Source organism: Dermacentor silvarum, chromosome 3 (genome assembly GCF_013339745.2).
Source record: "Dermacentor silvarum isolate Dsil-2018 chromosome 3, BIME_Dsil_1.4, whole genome shotgun sequence".
Classification (NCBI taxonomy): domain Eukaryota; kingdom Metazoa; phylum Arthropoda; class Arachnida; order Ixodida; family Ixodidae; genus Dermacentor; species Dermacentor silvarum.
In genome coordinates, this window is record NC_051156.1 from 44,876,753 (window position 1) to 44,885,864 (window position 9,112).

Sequence of the window (9,112 nt, forward strand, 5' to 3'; positions counted from 1 at the left end):
TCTGGGAATGATCAATGCGAGATGACACGTACGATGGCCGATGTAGTAATTCTTCCTTAAGTGTGAGATCGAAGTAAAATATTTTATGGAAGAGGCACAGTCGAGAACACTGTCGGCACAGAGCCAGGTCTGGTAGGTCAAGAGTTAGTTTCATTGCGGAGACGCTAGAATAACGACTATAGTTAGAAATTATGAACCGGGCGCTGCGATTCTGGATAAGCTCTAAAAAGTTTGTTAGTGTTACCTGGCCAGGATCCCAAATTGAGCAGGCATACACAAGTTTCGGTCTGACCAATGTCTTGTAAAGTGTGAGTTTTACTGTAGTATTGGAGCGCGAGAAGTTGCGACGCAAAAAACCTAGCATGCGGATAGCGTTGTTGATAATATAGTTCACATGCAAAGTCCATGATAGATGCTGGGTTATAATGACGCCGAGATATTTGTAAGAAGTCACGGTGGTTAGGGGTGTGTTATTAAGAGTGTAATCAGCGGGATTAGTTGAGTAAGGCACTCGAGACACGCGCATGCTTTTACACTTGTTAATATTAAGTTTCATTAGCCAATCAGAACACCAGCGGGAAATACTATCAAGGTCAGTTTGTAATGCAGTACGGTCACAGGAGTTAGAAATTATGCGATATATTACACAATCATCAGCAAACAGTTTTATAGTAGAAGAAACTTGGGTAGGAAGATCATTGATGTATATGAGAAAGAGTAGTGTGGTCCTAGAACCGAACCCTGAGGTACCTCCGATGTTACTGAAGCGAAAGAAGAATCATGACCGTTAGCCGAAATATATTGAAAGCGGTTAGAAAGAAAACATTTCATCCAACCTAGGACATGGGCATCGAGGTTCAAACTGTCAAGTTTAATAAAGAGTAGCTGATGTGAGACTGAATCATATGCCATAGCGAAATCTAGAAAAATACAGTCGACAACTAAACCATTATCAACAGCGCGAAATAAGTCGTTTGTAAATAACAGAAGTTGCGTTTCACAGGAAAGATATTTTCTAAAACCATGCTGACAACTAGAAAAAAATGAGTTAGATTCAAGAAAACATAGCACATGTGAATAAATGACGTGTTCCATGAGCTTGCAAGGTATACTGTTCAATGGTATCGGTCTGTAGTTCAGTGGAGCGTGAGAAACACCTGATTGCAGTGCAACATTGCAATGACTGATGAAATCTCGCAAATAATTAATGATGAATAGACTGATGTACATTTCAAAAACTTCGAATTATTACCGTCAGGGCCAGCACTGCTAGAAACCTCTAGGGTTTCAATTAAACGAGAAATACCAATTGAATCAAACGCAATAGGATACATAAGGGAAAGTCCCGAGTCGGGATAATCAGGATATACAACAGGATTATTATGCGAAAAAAAGGAAATAAATGCATTATTTAATACATCACAACAGTCCTTGTTATCTACAGGAACGCCACCAGTATCACAAAGCTCAATCAAGGTTTCATTTTTGGTATTGACTGCGCACGAAAATTTTCGAGGATTGTCACGTAGAAGTGTCGGCAGTGTGCTACAATAAATGTCATCCTTGGCGCATGCTTCTAAATAAAAGCCTGTTTGTATTCGTTATCTGCGTTAGTGTAAGCAAACCAGTTCGAGGCGTTTGTGGATCTTTTTGTGCGTCGAAATAACCTTTTCCTTTTATTTAGAAGCCGTTTAAGTTGTGCGGTAAACCAAGGTGCCCGAGATTTAGTCGTAATACGCTTCAGTGGGATATAACGGCCCGTTAAGTATTTTATTTTATCTTTAAACAAAAGCCCAGTTTGCTTCCACCGTGCGAGTGTACAAATTCGGCAAATATTCTCTAATGAAGGAACGCAAGGCACTCAGATCCACCCTTAATAACTGTAGGTTGGGTTTACCAGTCAATCCCTGGAAAGTTAAAATGGCCCACTAAGAATAAAGGGCATGAAGAAAACTGTTCAGTCAAGTTGCTTAAAATGTCGGAAAGTTCATTGCAAAATGTGTTAGTTGAACTAGGTGACCGGTAGCAGGCACTAAAGAAGAAGTCTTTGTGATCGATGGTTATTCAAGCGCATACAAATTCCAAATCAGAAGAAATAGTTAGCTCGCGGCAAGATATGATATCACGGACGGCTATAAGCACTCCGCCGCCTGTCCGCTGCTCGCGGTTTCGACGAAAGAATTTGTAGTTACTTTCACATTCAAAAATTTCGTGATTAGCTATCGGATTTGAGAGCCACGTTTCTGTAAGAATGACTATGTCCGCTGAACACGTGTCTATTAGAGAGGACAAAGATTCGCGTTTGTTACCTACGCTGCGCACGTTAGAATAGAAGACAGAGACCTGTTTACGATTCGGGTTACTAATAAGCTATGACGTTGCTGCATGTGCACTTCTAGTACCTGTGGAAGAACGGTTGTTATTGTTAGTGACAGGAGCCACGCCTGAATGAAGTTCGCAAACCTGGTCAGTAGTGGGACAATACACGTAGGTTTTCCTATTTATATGCAGTTTGTTAAGACGAAGTGTGTACTGTTGGCCGCTATTCTTGCCGAATTCAATAAGTTTCTTGCGACATTGACGTGTAGCTCGGCAAAAGTCCTCAGCTACAGATATACCTGTACCGCAAAATTTTGAACGCTGAGAAAGGATGTTGTCCTTCAGTTTTGAGGAACTAAATTTTACTATTATTTGCCGTGTTTTGCCCAAGACGTGCGTACCCAGACGGTGTGCTCGTGAAATGCTGTCATCAGGAAACGTAAGATTTAAAATACGGGTGAGCGACTCACGAACATCGCACTCGGACTGCGGCCAGTTTTCCGCAGGACTATCGACAAGCCCGTAAAAGATCAAGTTGTCACGTCGCAATCTATCCTCAAGTTCATCGAGTCATGAATTTAGTATTACAGTTTCATTCTTAACACTGCTCACAATACCAGGTAGGTTCTCGTCATGCCGAGATGAATCAAACGATTCAACAATTCGACCGCCGAAAGTCTCGTTGTTATGTCAGACACCTTTTGTTCCAGTTGTTCTTGATTCCGTCTTACTTCCGTTAGCATTTGCATCATCTCAGCATGATCTGCATCTACTTTTGCTGACAATGTGGCAATCGCAGCCAGAACGTCACTATCATTGGCAGGCCCTGGATTCGTTTCAACGTCGCCAGCCAACAACAACAACGTGACAACATGCGCACATTCACTAACAATATCCAAAAGAACTATTGGGCTTGGGAGGAGCAGCAGGCAAACATCATGTGAGCGTTTAGCATGGATGGATGGATGGATGGAAAACTTTAATGAACGTCCTGAGGTACGCGACTCAGCGCGCAGCGGGCCGCTCCCACGTTGGGACAGTCAGGCCATGCCCGACCGCCGCATCATGGGCCCTCTGGACAGCCCATAGTTGCGCCCCGGCATCGGGGCTCTTGATAGCGGAGAGCCACTTGTCCTCATTTATTTGTTCCGTGCCTCGTAACGAGGGGCAACGCCAGAGCATATGGTCTAAGCTAGCGAAGTCATTGCAGTGCCTGCAAGAACTACTGGCATAAGTGTCGGGATAAAGCTTGTGTAATAAAGCCGGGCTGGGATACGAGCCTGTTTGCAAGCCTGTTGCGAGCCTGTTTGCATGTAAAGAGGGATATTTACTGACCTGCACAACGAAGCAGAAAGGATTGAAAAACCGGCTGCATAGCTGCTGCTCCTCCGTGCCCACTAGAGGGAAACGATGCCGGCGATGCGTTTAAATCTGTGGTGGTGACTGATGCCGTTGCCGATGACACTGTCCTGGTGAAGCCCGTCAATGTTGCCGTGTGCTCCCTCAGTGGCGAAGAAACGTTTGGAAAAGGCAGCACCGGTATCCCGGAAGGTAACGGTACGACAGCGACTGATCCATCGGGCGGCAAGGGCGGCCATGCTGATAACAAGGCTTGCACAACGAAGCAGAAATGATTGAAAACCGGCTGCATAGCTGCTGCTCCTCCGTGCCCACTAAAGGGAAACGATGCAGGCGATGCGTCTTGTGGCATCCTGTGTGGTTCCCCGAAATAATGGCATCCTGTGTAAGTTCCCCGAAATAGAGCGCAAAAGGCATCGCTGCCGGCTGACCATATAAGATAATTTGATTTCAGGAAAAGTGGCGCCCCATGCAAAGCACGTTTTCCACACCGCAGAGCATCTTAAAGATAGGCGTATAGAGCGGCAGGCTCCGATCCCTGTCAGCACAAATGAAGTAGTTTCGCCACGATATCATCGCTCGGGCGCCTTCTCGGCGACTGCAGAAGTGACACCTTGCGCTCTCTCCCGTGTTTCGGTGCGCGCGCGGTTGAAGCGAGCGAACGAGCAGGCTGGCAGGAAAAAAAAAGGACACGCGTGCGCAGTACGCGCTCTGGAACTTAGGAGCGCAGCCGTCAGAAGGCGCAGCGATGTAGTTTCGTCTAAAGTCCCTGAAACCTGGAAAGTACCGCATCCCTTTTCTCTTCGCCGCCGGCCCGCCGATTGGTCAGTTGCCGTCAGGTGATCACTTTCCGCCATGTATGGTCCACGGCGCGCCGGAGCGGGCAAGCAGACAAAGACGTCACTCGCTCACACCGCGCGTATGAACCATCGACGAGGTCGGCGTTTTCCTTTTGTGTAATTTAGGGCATATGTAATTTTCGTAGACTTAAAGTAAAACGACAGAAATTGACCAGCTGCAGCAACCGCCAGAAGTCCAGGAAAGCGCTTTTCGCGATACCAATTAAGCGGCAAGAGCGACAGCCAGCGCCGTGCTATCTGGCTGCACCAAATAAAGAGCGATAATTCCACTCCCACTAGGTGAACTTGCTGATACCGCAAAGCTGAGAAGCTTCCCGGTACCGTCGAACTGCGTCAATGTCATAATGTGATCGAGATGCTTCTTCACGTGTTTGCCTGGTAGACTGCGGATTGGCTTGCGCAAACAAGGCGAGGAGATGCTCAGAAATATGCAGAATCGAGCAAAATGACACTGAAGAGCGTCGGAATGCAGGCCGCTATGTAAAATATAACATAATGTAGTGAGAAAACCGCTGCAATAAAGATCTATCGACCTGTAAATTAAATCGTAAAATATATTTTCGTATGTGTTTTAATACTGCTTAAAACAACGGGAACGTGATCTGCACTGAATAACTCTGTATTAGCATCCCTTTCCTTGTACTGCAGTCAGGGACAGTTTATCTCGGTCGAAGCCGGTCTATATCAATCGTTTCGAGCACGGGTAAGTCAGCAGCCACGTTGGAAAGTTATTACATTCATGCTTAGAAACGATGCGTGGCAACGCTTGACACCTAGTTAGCCTAAAAAATGCTGTGTGACACACGAGCATCGGGGTCATTTTGCATTTAGAACGGGGGTGCGCAGTTGAATGCTTCTCTTTCCGAGTACATGTAATGTATATCTTATCTAACTAGCGAAACACGGTTTTGTTTGTGGATTTCACAGGGCCTACTGCGACAACCATCGTGCCGGTCTTCACCGTAACAAGCCTATAGAAAACCTGCTCGCGTTTTACAGCGTAAGCTGTTATGGGCTCATTCCCAATAGCCGTTTTGGTTCGCGATGGTGTCCGCCGCCGCCATTGGGGCCCGTAACCGCTATTGTAGGAAATAGGAAAAAAAAACACCGCATATCCCCGAAGTGAATCATGATGAATGGGCGAAGCACCGGCCGGGGAATCATTCGGGAAAAACGCCCGAAGCGTTCTCCGGAAGCCGGAAGTTGGCTTCCGGAACCGGAACCAGAAGCCGGAGCGTGGCGTACATATGTATATATACACACTGCACATGTGTACAGTATATACAGCGCCTACTTATAGCCCTTGTGCACCGCAGCGCCCCTAGCTACGGACGAGAGAGAGCTCGCGTCGGGAACGAGAGAGAAAGAGAATGAGAGCACAGCTGCGCCTCTAGCGGGAGCGGCGAGTACTAGCGTGGCTACGACGGCGCAACGAGGGAAAGGCTCGACCCTAAGGAGCTTCGCCCCTAAAAAGTGCCCGGTTCCCGCCGGGATCGAACTCGCGCCCGCTGTGTGGGAGCCAGATACTCTACCACTGAGCTACGCAAGCGCTTGCTATCGGGCAGCAGAAAAATGCCCTATAAACGCTCCCTAGGCAGGCGCGCAGGCGTAGATGACCCGAGCCTCCGCCAGTATGTGGCGCCATCTAGGTAAGGCACCTGCAAACGCAGCGTGCGCAGGCGCAGACGACGAGATTCGATTCAGACGAGGCGCGCAATAAAAAAAAAACGCGATCCCCAGCCTCCGTCTAGGGTGCCTCGATGCCAGCGCCGCCGTTCAGGGTGGTGCCAACCTTTGACCGCCCCCGCGCCGCCGCTTTCTCGCTGCGACGCCATATTGTGTCACAGCGAGCCGTTGCGATTGCTTGGTGCCGGTGCTGAGTTCGAGGCACAGTGCGCGCGGATGCTTCGCGGACGCTTCTACTTGCTAGACAGTGTTCAGCCGCATGACTGACAAGCTATCAAGTGCATCGTGTCGACATGACGGGCTGTTGTGTTCCCAAGTGCGCCGGATCGACGCGTAAAGGACTGCGTTGTTTTCGCTTCCCCCGGGACCCAGAGCGACGGAAGAGATGGGAAGCCCAAGTAAAGCGCGATCACTGGAAGGCAACGGATAACTCCTGCATTTGCGAGGTAAGTGTCAAGAATGTTTAGACTACCGCACCGTGTTTTTCATTTAAATAAGAAAGTATTCTCTGATCCTCGCTCACGTACCTACGTTCGCTCACGAACTAAGTAAGCACTGCACCGATGCTGTCTGAGTAGCGTATGGTTTGCGAGCGCGCGTCGCATAGGCTTTTTTCGTTTTGATGGGCGCAGTCTGTACCCTTATTTTAAGGACTGACGAAGATGCTTAGCCGCGAAATAGTCTTACATTAGCTACGAATCGTCACGTAAGCCACCTATTTTCCTTTTTCACGGGAAGCACACATCGTGTGTGTCTCTTGTTTCTTTCTTTTTTTCTTTTTTCGGTACTGGTTATTTGGGACTAAAGAACGCAGTGCTTCGTCTGGGGAGAGCGGCTCTTTTGTACGTGGTAAGCGAAACATTGTGATTTTCTCTGATTTCTCAGGAGATATCTTGCGGACCTCAGGGTGTTACGTTACATAGCTGATTTTTTAGACTTGTACATATTTGTAGCGTGGTGATCGTAAGCTGATGGTCATTCGTGCTCATTCCCGATCGTAGTGGGTACTGTGACCTTCTTTAAATGCCTGTGCACGGTATGCCCAGGTGTAGTAGAGTTAAGGAGCATCATGGGACCAAAATGTTTCGGCCCTTTCTGGCATGGTGTCTGTTGTAGCCTGTGCATTTCTTCAAAACGTGTGAAGCGAGGTAATACAGCATTGCTTCTGCTAAAATTTATTTTTAAGCACTGTAATGGGTTCTCTGTATTTACAAGGCAACTTTTCATATCAATAATCACTTTTGTTGTTTTACCTGTACTTAGAAACACTTTGAAGAGGACCAGTACGAGGGAAATCGACAGGATGGGCGCCGTCTGTTAAAGTCAACAGCCCTACATCATCACGGACTATATTTTCGAAGTGAAAAACATTGCTAATCTGTATTTGACTGCCTTAGTTTCATTTACGGTTTTTGTACGTGATATGTATGCAGTGTTGTTTATTTTTTCAATGTAGTTATCAGTGTTCTAATGGTTATTTATGAAATGTTCTGTACTCGCCATCGATGTGTTTGGCTGATGCGACGTATTCGATGGTAGCTGATGTATGTATTCTGGCTGGATATCTGGGTGGATATCTTGATTAATATTACCCGCGGTTGCGTTTTCTTGTTTGCATTCTTGTTTTCGATTTATATTGTGTGTAATAAGGTTGATGTACTCACTTGAACGCCCCCCCCCCCCTTGTAATGAATAAATAAAAAAAAAAAACTCTCTCCATCCCGAATTGTGTGTCGAGCCTACATTGCGAATTAATTTTTTTATCTTGTCTTTCAACATAACCTTCAGGCGCCACACAGTACATATAATTTTTCATGTACATATCTCTTTCATGTTTGATGGTACTAGACATTATGGGTAAATGTATTTTGTGCATCGTTTGATTTCTTGTGTATGCTACGCAAGATTGACACAGACAAGTTACGTTACATTTTTCTCTACAGCACTAACTAAACCTTATTTTCACATGGCAGTTATTTTTACACCAGCTTAATCCTGTCAGCACACAGTTTTGTGGGCAAAAAAAGCAAAAATTGCGCGTAGATATCGTCAAATAATTGCAACGAACGCGAAGAGCACGCGCAACGCAAGGGAAACTAACCGCCGTGCGCGAGTGGCTGGCTACGGTAAGGAGGCGTGACGTGTAAACCAAAATACAACAGCGAAAAAGAAAAACTTCCACACACAGGGGGTCGCAAACCTTATATACCAAGCATCGAAGCGCAAAAAAATAGTCCGTATTTTAAACATACACACGGCATATTAAATGTGATTGAATTGGGCAACTTGGGGCATGTTCCCGGCGCCATACATTTACGTCTTCGACCTTCTACGACTTAACGGGTATTGGTTATAAAGATATGCAGATGGGACACCGATAAAAAAATCCTCATCAAGGCAAAGCACTTGGAAGCGCGCCGCGAATAACACTTTATGAACGCAAGCGTAGCTGAGTCTCAGCTCGTGTGACACAATATGGCGGCGCCAGCGGGGTTGTCTCCACCCTGGACGGCGGCGCTGGGCATCGAGGCACCCTACCTCCGTCAGTGTGATGGCGCCATCTAGTTAAGGTACCTGCAAACGCAGCGTGCGCAGGCGCAGACGACGAGATGCGATTCAGAAGAGGCGCGCAATCAACGCGATTCCGATGTGAAACGTGCACCAAGTTTTCTGGGTACCTCTTCGGTACACGTTATGGCATCTCCTCGCAAGGTACGGACCGCTGCTGAAGAAGCGAATCGTAGAGCAACGTGCGCGCCTACAACCAGGCATCATCGGGCTCAGCAGACAGCTGTGCAGAGAGCAAAACAAGCCGCAGCTCGCCGTCGACGCCAGATCGTTCTCGTCAAAACCAGGCAAAGAGACTTTGCTGTGAAGACCCTGTTGTG

General features: G+C 46.9%; 1 pseudogene; it reads right to left on the reverse strand.

Moving 5' to 3' along the window:
* Positions 1-2,370: 2,370 nt before the first annotated feature.
* LOC119444322 (uncharacterized) overlaps positions 2,371-9,112 on the reverse strand; it is a 15,124-nt pseudogene continuing 8,382 nt past the window's right edge.